Genomic DNA, 13,574 nt, shown 5'->3' with positions numbered 1-13,574 from the left:
GGAAGTTGATCGAGCAAAAATAGACACAATTTCTCGATTACCTCCACCATCCTCCGTTAGAGCAATCAGAAGTTTCTTAGGGCATGCCGGATTTTATAGACGGTTTATCAAAGACTTTTCTAAAATTTCAAGACCTCTAACAAAATTACTTGAAAAAGATGCGCCTTTCATCTTTGACAAGGATTGCAATCAAACATTTCTAACCCTCAAGGAAATGCTAGTCAATGCACCTATCATGATAGCGCCTGATTGGAAATTACCTTTCGAAATCATGTGTGATGCAAGTGACTTTGCCGTTGGAGCAGTCTTGGGACAAAGAAAAGAAAAGCATTTCCACCCAATTTATTATGCTAGTAAAACACTTAACGATGCACAAGAGAATTACACAACCACTGAAAAAGAATTACTAGCTGTGGTATTTGCTTTTGATAAATTTCGTTCTTACCTTGTTCTTTCTAAAACTGTAGTCTATACAGATCATGGAGCCATCCGATACCTCTTCAAGAAACAAGACGCAAAACTCCGTTTGATCAGGTGGATTCTACTCCTACAAGAATTTGATATTGAAATCAAAGACAAAAGAGGAGCAGAAAACACAGCAGCAGATCATCTTTCGCGTTTAGAAGACCCAGCTTTGGAGGCAACCAGGGACGAGCAAATCAACGAAAAATTTCCAACAGAATCCCTGGAAATGGCGGAACATAGACAAGAACCATGGTATGCCGACTATGCTAACTACCTAGCTAGCGATATAGTCACCAAGGGATGGCCACATCACCAAAGAAAGAAATTCTTTGCTGATATAAAGCAGTACTTTTGGGAAGACCCTTATCTTCTCAAAATGTGTGCCGACCAACTCATCCGAAGGTGCATACATGGCAACGAAGCACGAAGAATTCTTCGCCATTGTCATGAAGGTCCATATGGAGGACATCATGGTGCCGCTAGTACCGCGCGAAGGTATTTGATTCAGGATTTTATTGGCCGACCATTTACAAAGACGCGCAAAGTCTTGTCAAGACATGTGATGCTTGCCAAAGATCAGGTAATATTTCTTCCAAAAATGAAATGCCACAAAATGGCATTCTCGTTTGTGAAATTTTTGATGTGTGGGGACTCGATTTCATGGGACCTTTCCCACCGTCAAAAGGAAACAAATATATACTTGTGGCGGTCGATTACTTGTCTAAATGGGCCGAGGCTGAGGCACTTCCAACAAATGATGGAAGAGTCATGGTAAGATTTATGAAAAAATTATTCTCTTGTTTTGGAACACCTAAAGCATTAATAAGTGATAGAGGTACCCATTTTTGTAACCATCAACTCGAAAAAATATTAACAAGATATGGGGTCTATCACCAGGTCTCAACAGCATATCACCCTCAAACAAACAGACAAGCCGAAGTGACTAATAGAGGTTTAAAACGAATACTTGAAAAAACCGTAGGTTTAAATAAAAAGGAATGGGCCGATAAATTAGATAATGCTTTATGGGCTTTTCGAACTGCTTATAAAATAACTATAGGCACAACCCCATATAAGCTCGTATATGGAAAAAGTTGTCATTTGCCGGTAGAAATAGCTCACAAGGCCTACTGGGCAATAAAAAAAATGTAAACTTGGATTTAGAAATTGCAGGTAAAAATCGATTTTGTGAAATAAATGAATTAGACGAATTAAGGAATTATGCATACTCTAACTCTGGAATTTATAAGGAAAAAATGAAAAATTTACACGACAAACATATTAAACCTAATGAATTTCGAGTGGGAGATCAAGTTCTATTGTTTAATTCACGACTTCGATTATTTACGGGTAAACTAAAATCTAGGTGGTCAGGACCTTTTTCCATCACCCATATTTTTCCTCACGGTGCAGTAGAAATTAAATCTCGGAATGGAATTCCATTCAAAGTCAATGGCCAACGGCTGAAACTCTATCAAGGATCCATTGAGGATGAGGAGGAATAGATCTCGCTTCAAACGGTCGACGAGTAAAGGCATCAACCTCATACCTGGTACGTTATGAATAAGCGGGTAAACATCGAAACCGGTAAGTCTTCTAACCAAGTTTTTGGGAAAACAGGGCACTCACACGAGCACTAAAAAAAATTCAAAAACTTTGCTCGGCACTGGGCCGTGTCCGCGCAACTATCGGGATAAACCCCCTTTTCCATATCAGTTACATCATTCCACACGCCCCGTTTCCCCGAAAAACGCTCTGGTCTAGGCGATTTTCCGCAGATTTTCGACGTCTCCTCTCATTCTAACAACATCAAGGTATGATTCTATCATCACTAGTAGTTAGATTATTCACTTGCATGTAGTTAAAACATCAAAAATTTGGGGAAAATCTAGGGTTCTTGAAGTTCATCCGAATCAAACCTCAAATTTTTGCTTAAATCTGTTAGCATTAGTTTAGATTAGTGTTATGGGAAGTAAATCCACTTGTATTGTTGATAGATTTGCCCGATTTCGCACAAAAACCCCAAACCCTTGTTTTTTAACCGAAAAAGATAAAATTGAAGGGGTAAACAGTTTGTTTTGGGAAAAACGGCACTTGGGGTTTCATTTTCGGGGAAAACCGCACTACTTGGCCAAAAATTTTCAGATTTTCGGGACCGGGTCGAAAAATGGAATTTTTGAGTAACAGACGCCTGGACACGGGGTCGTGCCCGCTAAGCACGGGGCCGTGTCCAGCCCACTGTTTGCAGTTTTTTCCGAAAATCTCATTGTTTCGTGCTAACTTTTGGTGTATTCTTTCAGATGTCAAAGAAGTTCACAAGATTCAACGCAAATGAGCTCGATGCTAGGGCCAGATATGACATACTTCAAACAAGACCCGAAGAATACCCAAGACAAGCATGCACGGACCTCTTAGCCATGGTGAACCAACTTGACCGGTTTAACAACCTCGTTACCGGCCCACTAAGGGTTGCCCTAACCACTCGACTTCGATCGGTACACGAGTGCACTATGGAGTTCTACAGCACCTTCACTTTCAATTCAAGGTGCGACCCTTTCGACAATAATGGGCTTGCATTTCGGTGTGGTGGAACTAGGTACTCGATCTCTATGGCACAATTTGGGGCAATAGTTGGGATGTATACGGAGGAGGATTTGGGAAGTGAAGAGAACACTGGAGGAATGCGAGAGTTGGATGAAAACGAACGCCAAGCCGCATGGGCTCAGATTGGTGATGGGTGCTACAATCCGAGCAGCACTAAGAGCACTAAGCTGAGGGATCCGCTTTATCGCTACATTCATAGGCTCCTTGCTTACTCTCTTAGTCAAAGACATGACAGCAACGGCGTTGTTGGGTTGAGAGATTTGGTAGTCCTTCACTGCATTCACACCCGAAGACCCCTTGATGTTCCATTCCTCCTACTCCGGAACATGCATCTGAACCGGATTGCTCATGCACCAACCCCTATTTTCTTCGGGGGATGGGTGTACCACTCTTCAAGCACTTCGCGATCATACCTAGGTCTTTCGAAAGGAGCCCATGGTCAGGATGGGTCGATGTACACATTTGTCGCTCCATGAACCTAATCTATGAGGCGGAAGACGGGTCGGTAAGCTTTCAGAGGATGCAAGGCCATGCATGGAACCCGCAAGAGGCACTAGTCCTTCACGCTCCACCTCCCTAATACCAGTACCAACCCCACGGTGAACCGGGCCCGTCCTCCTCATAAGGAGGCGGTTTTCCTAACTTTCAGAGTTTACAGGATCTTTTGCAGGAAAACCTTATGCGCACCAGGAACACCTACAGCCTCGCCAACAACACATACCACCGGGTGGGAGACATTGAAAGGAACATCTCCGATATCCAAGATGACATCGGAAGCATCCGGGAGTACATGGCGGGGCATGGGGGAGGAGGTGACGACAGTGATGAAGACATGGACTAGGCGGGTGGAGTAGGAGTAGGAGCGGCTGGTTGGTGATCCTACAGGTTAAATTCCCTTTCTATCGAACAATTTCCGGCCTGCGTGCCGAAGTGTTGAACAATTTACTTTCCCTAACTAATTTTTATTTTCTGCTTTTGTTTTTATCTTTAACTTGATGGTTTGGATTCTTAACTCGGTAATCTAGGACGTTTGGTATTGTTTGGTGTGGTATTTATTGATAGAACAGGTACATACGAGGCTTAGAGTGCTAAACATTAGTACTGCTAAAGCCGGGGCAGGAAAACCGGAGAAAGAAACCTGTTTTTCAACCTTGCAGACTGTCCACACGGGGTCGTGTCCGGCCGACACGCCCCCGTGCCCACCTCCCAGACCTGCTGTTTGTTTAAATTCTGCAGATTTTTGCCAGACACGGGGTCGTGCCCAGCCAACACGCCCCCGTGTCCACCTTCTGTAAGTTTTCGTTACTGGCAATTGAACACGGGGTCGTATCCATTCGACATGGGGCTGTGTCCAGGATGCCAGTAACATAAAATTTTGCTTTCAACACCCTTTTACACATTCAATCAACCTAAAAACTTATTTTTGGGGCACATTGAGGACAATGTGTAATTTAAGTGTGAGGGGGATGCTAAAACCTTGAATCTTGCAAGTCCTAATAACAAGCCTTACACAAAACTCTATTGGAACCGCTAATCACCCCAAATTTTTTTCAAAAATTTTCATTTTTCTTTTTACTTGTCTAAGTTTAAGTTGCGAATTCAAGTTCTAACAAGGGTATATTTTTACAAGTTTACAACCGATAGCGTCGTGATAAAAAGAACCAACATAAGAAAATTATGGAACGGCATGACAAACTTAGTTAAAATTTGATTATATATACTTGATCACATAAAAAAACCCTTTCCCACAAAAGTGAGTTTTGAGCCTTTATTGAGCATACAAATACATATCTTTACACTAAATGCTCATATCTTTCGTTTCTTGTGTGAATAGCCGCTTGGTTCGTACGACTCTAGAACTTGCCACGACAATACATTCCCGGTCCTTACCAACTTAAACCCGAGTAAGTAAATGATGGAGGCATTAGGACTAACCCTTTTTTTCTTTCTACACCATTATTTTTCATTTTTATACCACCTACCCAAAATCCCCCTAGTTAACCCCTTTGAGCCTAAACCTTTTCATTTCTTAACCCAAAACAATCACCCTTTTTACCCACCTAAACCTTTTTATTTTAACCCTTTCTTTTAGTAACAATGTTCGGTTTTCTTATGACTTATCAAAAAAAAAAAAAACAATTTTGATGAAACCAAATAAACAAACAAGTTCATCAAAAATAACTTTGTTTGAAAAAGAATGGTTCATCAAAATAAAATAAAAGTATGAAAAATAAAAAGTCTTTCAAAAACCGACGTTTTGTTACCCTTTTCGCCCTTTTACTAACCACTAACCCAACCACCCACCTTTAGCCCAAGCCTAACCCTTCACCCAAAAAGTCCTCTTGATATTTACAAAGGTATATAATTAAAGAGGAGGAGGATTGATTGCTTGGCAAGCTTATGGTAGAAGTAAGTTCTATGCCGCTCTCGAGTGATTCACTAAAAATACACCTTCGGCCGAGTGTTGAGTGATTCCCCGTGAGGTATGTGAACTTGTATATAATTGAAATTTTAAAAGGGTGTGTTATGCCCTAATAAGTAATTTATCTTATGGAACGTTTTTAATAAATCATGACGAATCGGATTGTAAATAAATAAAAATAAAACTTAAATAAAGAATATTAGAAATCCCGACACTCTATGACAAGCCCAAAAACCTTCTCTTCTACCCATTCCATTTGGGAGTGAAAAAAGCCACATTATTGTTACAAAAATTCTGGAGTTACAAAAATTATTGTTACAAAAATTCTAGAGTTAGTGAAAGGGAGGCGATTTTAGTTATGAGCTTGTACCAGACGATTTTGCTTATTCAAGTAATAGTGTGTGCAAGTTTAAAAGTGATTTTCGGTATTGTGTTCTTCATATTTCATATTTTTCGGTTTATCTTGAATAATCTTGTGTTTGGTTTCCGCACTCTCACAAGATTAGGTTTGATATCATTGAAAGATCCGATTTTCGGGATTTACAAGTGGTATCAGAGCCATTAGAACCTAGTTCTAGGCTCGGTGTGATATCAAAGATTCAAGATTTTCATTATTTTTGGTTCGGTGTTCTTCGCGTTCTTCGTAGTATTCATCAAAATTTTATCAAAAATCACTATATTTTGGTGTTTTGATTTTGAAAAAGGCTGTTAAAAGGATTAAACGTAATTTTCAAAAATCCTTAGAAATATCATGTTTTAAAATTTTACACAATTTTCGGAGATTTGTTGAATTGATATTTTGGTGAGATTGAGATTTCCATATTTTATTTTTAGTCACAGCTCATCATTCATCACATGTTCTTTTGAGCCGCAATCACCCTCAAAATCTTCATTGGTCTCGAGTCCCATCTATCTCGAGGTCTCGAGTGGAACAGTCGCAACCCTCAAAAGGTCTCGAGTGGGACAGTTGTGCTGGTCTCGAGTCGCAATCCTTAACAGCAATTTGATTTCGACCAGCAACCGTTATCGACATTCAAACAAGATCAACAAGTCTCAAGTCATCAACTCTGAGGTCTCGACTCAACAACCTCTAAGGTCTCGAGTCATTCAACATTCATAGCAGGTCTCGACTCATCAACGTTCACAGTCTCGAGTCGCAACCACGGTTCCGAGTCGCAACCAAGATCTCGAGTCATCAACATCCACTGTCTCGAGTCGCAATCTCCATTTCATAGTCTCGAGTCACTTGGTCTCGAGTCACTTGGTCTCGAGTCATTTCCACTGTTCCGACTCAAGGTCTAGTGTTCACACAGGTTCTCAAGTCACACAGGTTCTCGAGTCACGGTCTCGAGTCGTCTCTTGAGGTCTCAAGTCACAGCTTTCCAGGTTTCGACACACAGTTTCAAGGTCTCGAGTCATCGTCTTCCTGGTCTCGAGTCATCAATTTTATAGGTCTCGAGTCCAATAGTCTCGAGTCATCATCTTCTTCCACGGTCTCGACTCTCATCATTTTATCACAAGGTCTCGAGTCGTCATCAACAACGGTTCCGAGTCACGGTTTCGACAAACACTGTTCCGAGTCGCAACCACCAACATCATTTCATCACTGTCTCGAGTCGCAACACACATAGTCATTTTCTCCATCACCGTGAAACCGGCAACTCCTCCAGCGTCATCATCTCTGGTCATCGTCGTTCACCATTTCGTCTCCGACAACTAACTACGATCACTCGTCACTGGTTCCGACACTGTCTCACCGTCATAATCTCTGTCATCGTGTCGTTATATCTCTAACATAATCCGTCAACGTTATCACCATCGTCTACACCGCGGTCACCAACTCCGATCACCACCTTCGTTCATCTTCTCCGATCATCTCCATCCAAATTCATCAGCGACCACCACCTCCGTTTACCATCACATCACCTCCGGTTACCATCTCCGATTGGTATATCGTTTGTGTTGTGACGAAGAAGAAGACATAACAGTGTTTCTCATTTGAATATTTATAATAATGATCATTATATCAATCATTAGGTTTAATAATATTACTAATAATATTAATATTATTCGGTAATCATTAGCATAATCCATTGCCTAATCATTAGGACTTTTATTATATTATAATAATAATAATTATATTTGTTTAATAATAATAGTATTTATTATATTGTTTAATTAATTGATTAAAAAAAAGGGAAAGGGGTTTGTTCGTGATAACGGTTTTGAAAGATTTCTGAGGTGCGGTTCAGAAAGCGGGATTAATGTGCACAAAATGCAACATATAAATTACATCAATTGTGGCATAAAACTAACCCTTTTTAGTACTAATGTTGGAAAAAGTGTGATTTTGTCTTCCTTTTGTATTTTCAGGATTAAATGAGCTCAAATGAACAAAAGAAGCAAAAAGACAGCTAAATCTAACATAAATACAAGAAAAGGAACAAAAGTGGCATGCCCGAACTCCCGACAGCATCTTCCCAAGCAAAACAAAGAAGACAGAAGACTGAACACGCCCCGTGCTCAGTGAGCACGGGGCCGTGCCCAAGTAGCAGCAGAAAAGACAAAGTCATAGAAGCTTCTGTTGCCCACCACGGGGCCGTGCCCAGCGGACACGGGGGCGTGGTCAACTTCCTGCAAATGCATTTATTGGAATTGCGAATTGCAATTAACGAAGAGAGAGATTCGGATGGACACGGGGCCGTGCCTAGCGGACACGGGGCCGTGCCAGAGCTTATGTTCAGCCTATAAATAGGAGTGTTTGGAGCTCTTGCAACTCATCCCTTGGCACACCACCTCTCTCACACTTCACCCACCACCCACCACCATCACAACACCATCATCCACCACCATCATCCATTGTCCATCATAGAGTGTGTGAGTCGTCTCGGGATCCAAGATTGATCGTAAAAGTTCTTGACAATCAAAGGCCATGTTTGCCTAAGTCTCTTACATCAGTTGGTGAAGACAAGTGTTTAGTGTAATACTTTTTATTTTTAATCTTTTGCACTTTTTAATTGGTTTTGTATTAATGACTTTAATTACTAGTTTCTTATGTTGAAGGTGATTCTTCCTTATCGTTTGTCCGTGGTGTCTTGGCATTATTTTACTGTCTATATAAAATAAAAGATTTTCACCATTCATATCTCCACGGTCTATATGGAGGTATGTTGGCTACCTGGTCGGGGGTTAAGGGAACGGTTTGGTAAGAGTCTTGCCATTGTTCAATGTATAGATCCTGCAAAGGACCTGGGTCAAATTTAGTAGAGCCTCCTTCAATACCCAAAGGTATTGGATGGCGGGGGTCCAAACTCTTTGATCCCCTCATAAGTTAAACTACTATTAAAACTTTAACCCGACTACTTAGGACTGTATCCCTGCTGACTCAGACTATTTAGTCGAGGGTAACGTCGCCTTCAAAAGAGGGGCCTACCACATTATGCATTAATAACTTAATTAATTATCTTTCAATAATCCGACCCTTTAGGATTGTATCATTGCTGACTCAAACTACTGGGTTGAGGGTAACGTCACCTTCAAAAGAGGGGCCTACTACAATAACTAAGATAATCTCTTAAATAAGTGCAAAAGTGCGAAAATAATCAAAGGTTACACTACACATGAGTCGGATCCAAGTGATTCATCTTGTCTATCTGTTTTTATTTTTATTTTATTTTTCAGCATTTTAGTTAGTTTTATTTTCTTAGTTTAAAAAACCTTTTTCTAACATTTTTTATTTGATTAGACGTTGAGGATAAACCGGTACTAAAAGCTCTTGTGTCCTTGGACGACCTCGGTATCTTACAAACACTATACTACGTCCACGATGGGTGCACTTGCCCATATGTGTGTTTAGTGTTAGTAAATATCGTGTTTTATAAATTTAAAACTTGGCTAAAAAGTATAAAAAGGGCTTAAAATATATACCTAAAACATATACACACTGACACGCATCAGGGATCATTCGGCTGCAAAGGGTTTGAGTTAGCGAGTACACAGGTTTTCGCTTTGGGATTGTGTTGAGGAGATAGTTAAAAATGCACATTTTTTGGGGATCACATCTTAAAAATGTCTTCTAAGAGAGAGGTGCTTGAGCAGGAACTCCAAAGATTCAGTTACTCATATGGTGAATCTATTGAAGCACTTACAGGCCGGTTTGCTGAACTGCTCTCTGAAATGGAGAAGGCAGAGATGGTGGTGTCTACTCACATAAGCAACAGCAAGCTTCTGGATTCTATAAAAGAGATTCCGGATCAGGTGAACTGTAGTTGGTTTAGAAATGTTCATCAGATAATATTGACAACTGACTGCTACTATTACAAAATGAAGTCAGATGAGCTGATCTCACTTATCAAATCATATGAAAATGTTGACAAGCAATCTACTAAAGACAATACATCTGATGCAGTTTGCTCACCCACTAGTGAAGCAGTTTGCTCACCCACTCGTGAAGAGATACTTTCTGTCTTTTGCACTCCTGAGTGGAGAGAAAGAAATGAGGCATATCTGTTACACAACGCTGAGTTAATTCAAGATTACAAAGATATTAACAAAAAACTTTACTTTGGTGAAAAATGAAAAACTTTATAAAGAAAAAATTGAAGCCCAAAGGAAAGATATCATTCAATTGAAGGAAGAAATCAGCGTTAAAAATTGTAACTCTAAAGATTATCAAGCGATAATTAAGGCCTTGACCAAGGAGCTAGAAGACATAAAGTTGAAATATCAGACTAATGAAATTAATATTAAAAAATATGACACTTCTAGCAAATTGGTCAAGGTCATTTGTGATATTCAGCTTGAGTACAAAGAAAAGAAAGGGGCTGGTTTGGGATACACTAAAATTCCTCCTCCATACAATCATAACTATACATATATGTCTTTCACGGAAGAGGAGTTAATGAATGAGGGCAAGATGACCTATGGCCCAAAAACTGATAAGTCATCTGCTACGATGAATCGTTGTGCTTACCTTGATCGCGGGGGTATGCCTTGGAATGGGACACATGGGTAAAATAGTATGATATTACCTTAAGCATATCACGAAGTTGAAAAATTGAAAGTTGAGCGTTAAAGTTTAAGTGGACAAACATATTGGCAATCGCATAGACCAGCTTGATTAGGCTCGTACTGAAAAGTGTTCCTTAGTCTGCCTGAGAGCGAAGTTTGATCCCATTGCAATTGTAATTGTGTATTATGGTAGTTGTTTATATTTTGAGTTTTTATTTGTTTCTAGTTCTTAAAATTAAAAAATTAAAAAAAAGGAAAAATTCAAAAATACAAAAATAGTGTCTTGTTTTCCTATAAAACCAAAAATCCAAAAATAGAGTGTTTATTTGTTTTCTTAAAATTAAAAATATAACCGTTCTTGAAGATTTGACTGATCATCAAAAGTTGAAAGAATTTAAATTGTGAAATCCAAGTACAAGTACTTGGATGTACCTAGTGTTTATATGGTACTCTCCCTGTTGCATAAGAAATGTTTGCTTATGAATTTGTGAGCATGTGCAGAACTTGATTTCAATCAAGAACAGGGGTTGATGAAGACTGAGATGCTGTTAATTGCTGAAGAATCCTGAAGCGGCACAACAACAAGACGTACCTGAGTCAGAAGAACTGGATACGAAACGCCGTCTGACAATGAAAGTGCATTTGAAGAAGTACCATGAACCTGCTTGAAAGATAAAGATCGAAGCAGAAAAGAGTTGTTGAGAATCCTCCTCTCACATTCTTTTCAACAAGATTTTCAAGCAAATGCTGATCGAGATCCTGATATGAAGCTAACCAAAAGAGCTGAAGAAAGAGACCCAGTGCTGAGAGTTCAGAAGTCAATAACTTCCACAACATCTGCAGCATAGCGACAACCATAGACTTCGTTGAAGACGTTGCTGAATTCATGTTTTGAAGACAATTTGATGGCATCAGTCTAGGGGGAGATTGTTAGGCCTTAAAGTGTGAGACTGACACATCAAATTAACACAACGGGCTATGGTACGAACTGGGCTTTACTGGGTTAGTTAATATTAGGTTTTGAACCTTTATAGGTCACTTGGGCCAAGCTTTAGGCCATGTGGGCCAAGCAGGCCCAAGGGAAGCCCATGTAGGGAAGTGGGCTTGAATTAGTATATAAACAAGTTTTTAACTTGTTTTAGGGTTTGAACATTATTGTTACAAAAATTCTAGAGTTAGAGAGAGGGAGGCGATTTTATTTGTGAGTTTGTACTAGACGATTTTGCTTATTCAAGTAATAGAATCGTGTGCAAGTTTAAAAGTGATTTTCGGTATTGTGTTCTTCATATTTCATATTTTTCGGTTTATCTTGAATAATCTTGTGTTTGGTTTCCGCACTCTCACAAGATTAGGTTTGATATCATTGAAAGATCCAGTTTTCGGGATTTACATTGGGGGTGCAGGTTCTAGGACTGGGTTTGGAATCTGGGGTGCAGGTTCTTGGTACGGGTATGGATTCTCTAATATCTCCCTAATGAATACATCGTTATCGTAATAGGGATCTAGAGGGTCCAAACCTGGGTATGCTCCTAGATTCGGCCTGGGCAGGTCTTCTTGTATGGGGTAACGTTGCACATAGTCCCTATGGTCGTCCCACCACGGGTCGTAGTTTGGATCTAAGGGATTGGGTGCTGGTACCCTAGGTATCTCCTCCTCTGGGTTGAAGTCATGCATTTCTACTTGATTTTCTAGGTTATTTTCTGTTTCCATGGGCTCGTTGGGAAATGGTGGTTGGGGTTGGGGTGCAATCAGTTGTTCCAGGTTAGGGTCGGCTGCTGTGGTTGCTAAGTTATGGATGTTGGCTATACCCCTATTGAACATGTCTTGGGTATGGGCATCCGTTTCTCTTTTAGCGGCTGCTAGTGCTCTCTGTTCTTGTAACTTTTTCATTCGCTTCCTACGCTCATGTGCTCCCCTACTGAACCATCCTCTATTTTTCTGAGGGAATGGCTCTTCAGACTGAGCCTTAAACACGAATATTCCTTCTTCATTATCAGCAGAGTACCATGAGAGGGCAGGCTGTGAAAAGACGCCTTCACTTCTAGGCGAACCAGACAACTGATGATACGCGTCGGATGGTCCTTGGTCGCTCATACTGTAAACTAACAAATAGTCAAATAACACATAACAATAAAATACAATTTTGCATGTATTTCCATAATTTATTTCCTAACACTTTGAATAATAAGTTGGTGTCAGTAGAACACTTCTGTGGCTGAATAAGTGGCTTAGCTCTAATACCACCTTTTGTCGTAACCCCTGTCCCCTATCAAAACCCGGGAACGGGCGGCCGCAACCAGTTTTGGTGGTATCTGTATTTTGTCCAATTTGGCAGCAGAACTTACATTAGGACCGTACTTAGGAAATATTTTATCAGAGTAAAATACCACGCTTTCATAATATTAAACACATGGGAATAATCCCAAGTTTTAAGTACACACATTTTCATAGGGATAAATCTTATTTTATTTAATAAAACATCTATTTATTTTAGGTAATTTTATTGCCACTTTTCCAAACCTTCAGTACTGTCCAGCTGGCTTCTATTTGGCTTTCACATATTGTTACCTGAAACGCGTTTAAAAACATTTTGTCAGTGGGAAATACTGGTGAGTGAATCCCAGTTTAATCAAGTTTAAGTAAAAACCATTGTACAGTATTGAAGGCGTTCACGCAATTACATTTGTTTCCAAGTCATATCAATTACCACCCACGGTACTGTCAACCCGACTTGTGGTCATGTTACTCCTCGCAAGGCAGTAACAAATTTTGTATACAAAACCCCAACATACCGACGATAATTGTATCCTTACAAATACTCAATAACTGTTCAATATATAATTAATCGTGTGAGGTTTTGTAAAAACAATTTGCAAAAAGGAGATTACTCACATTGCTGTCTTAGGTTTTCTGTAAGGATTTCCTAGAAATTATCTATAATTTACACAAATGCACACGCGTTAGTATAATAACCCATTTTAACATTAGTAATACCCTCCCCGAGACGGCATTCCAACGATTACGTCGGGCAGAACCACGACAGCCGTTATGGAACCCTAGATCAATCGGGCAG

Source organism: Helianthus annuus, chromosome 8, assembly GCF_002127325.2.
Source record: "Helianthus annuus cultivar XRQ/B chromosome 8, HanXRQr2.0-SUNRISE, whole genome shotgun sequence".
Classification (NCBI taxonomy): domain Eukaryota; kingdom Viridiplantae; phylum Streptophyta; class Magnoliopsida; order Asterales; family Asteraceae; genus Helianthus; species Helianthus annuus.
This window is presented reverse-complemented; position numbering follows the sequence as displayed.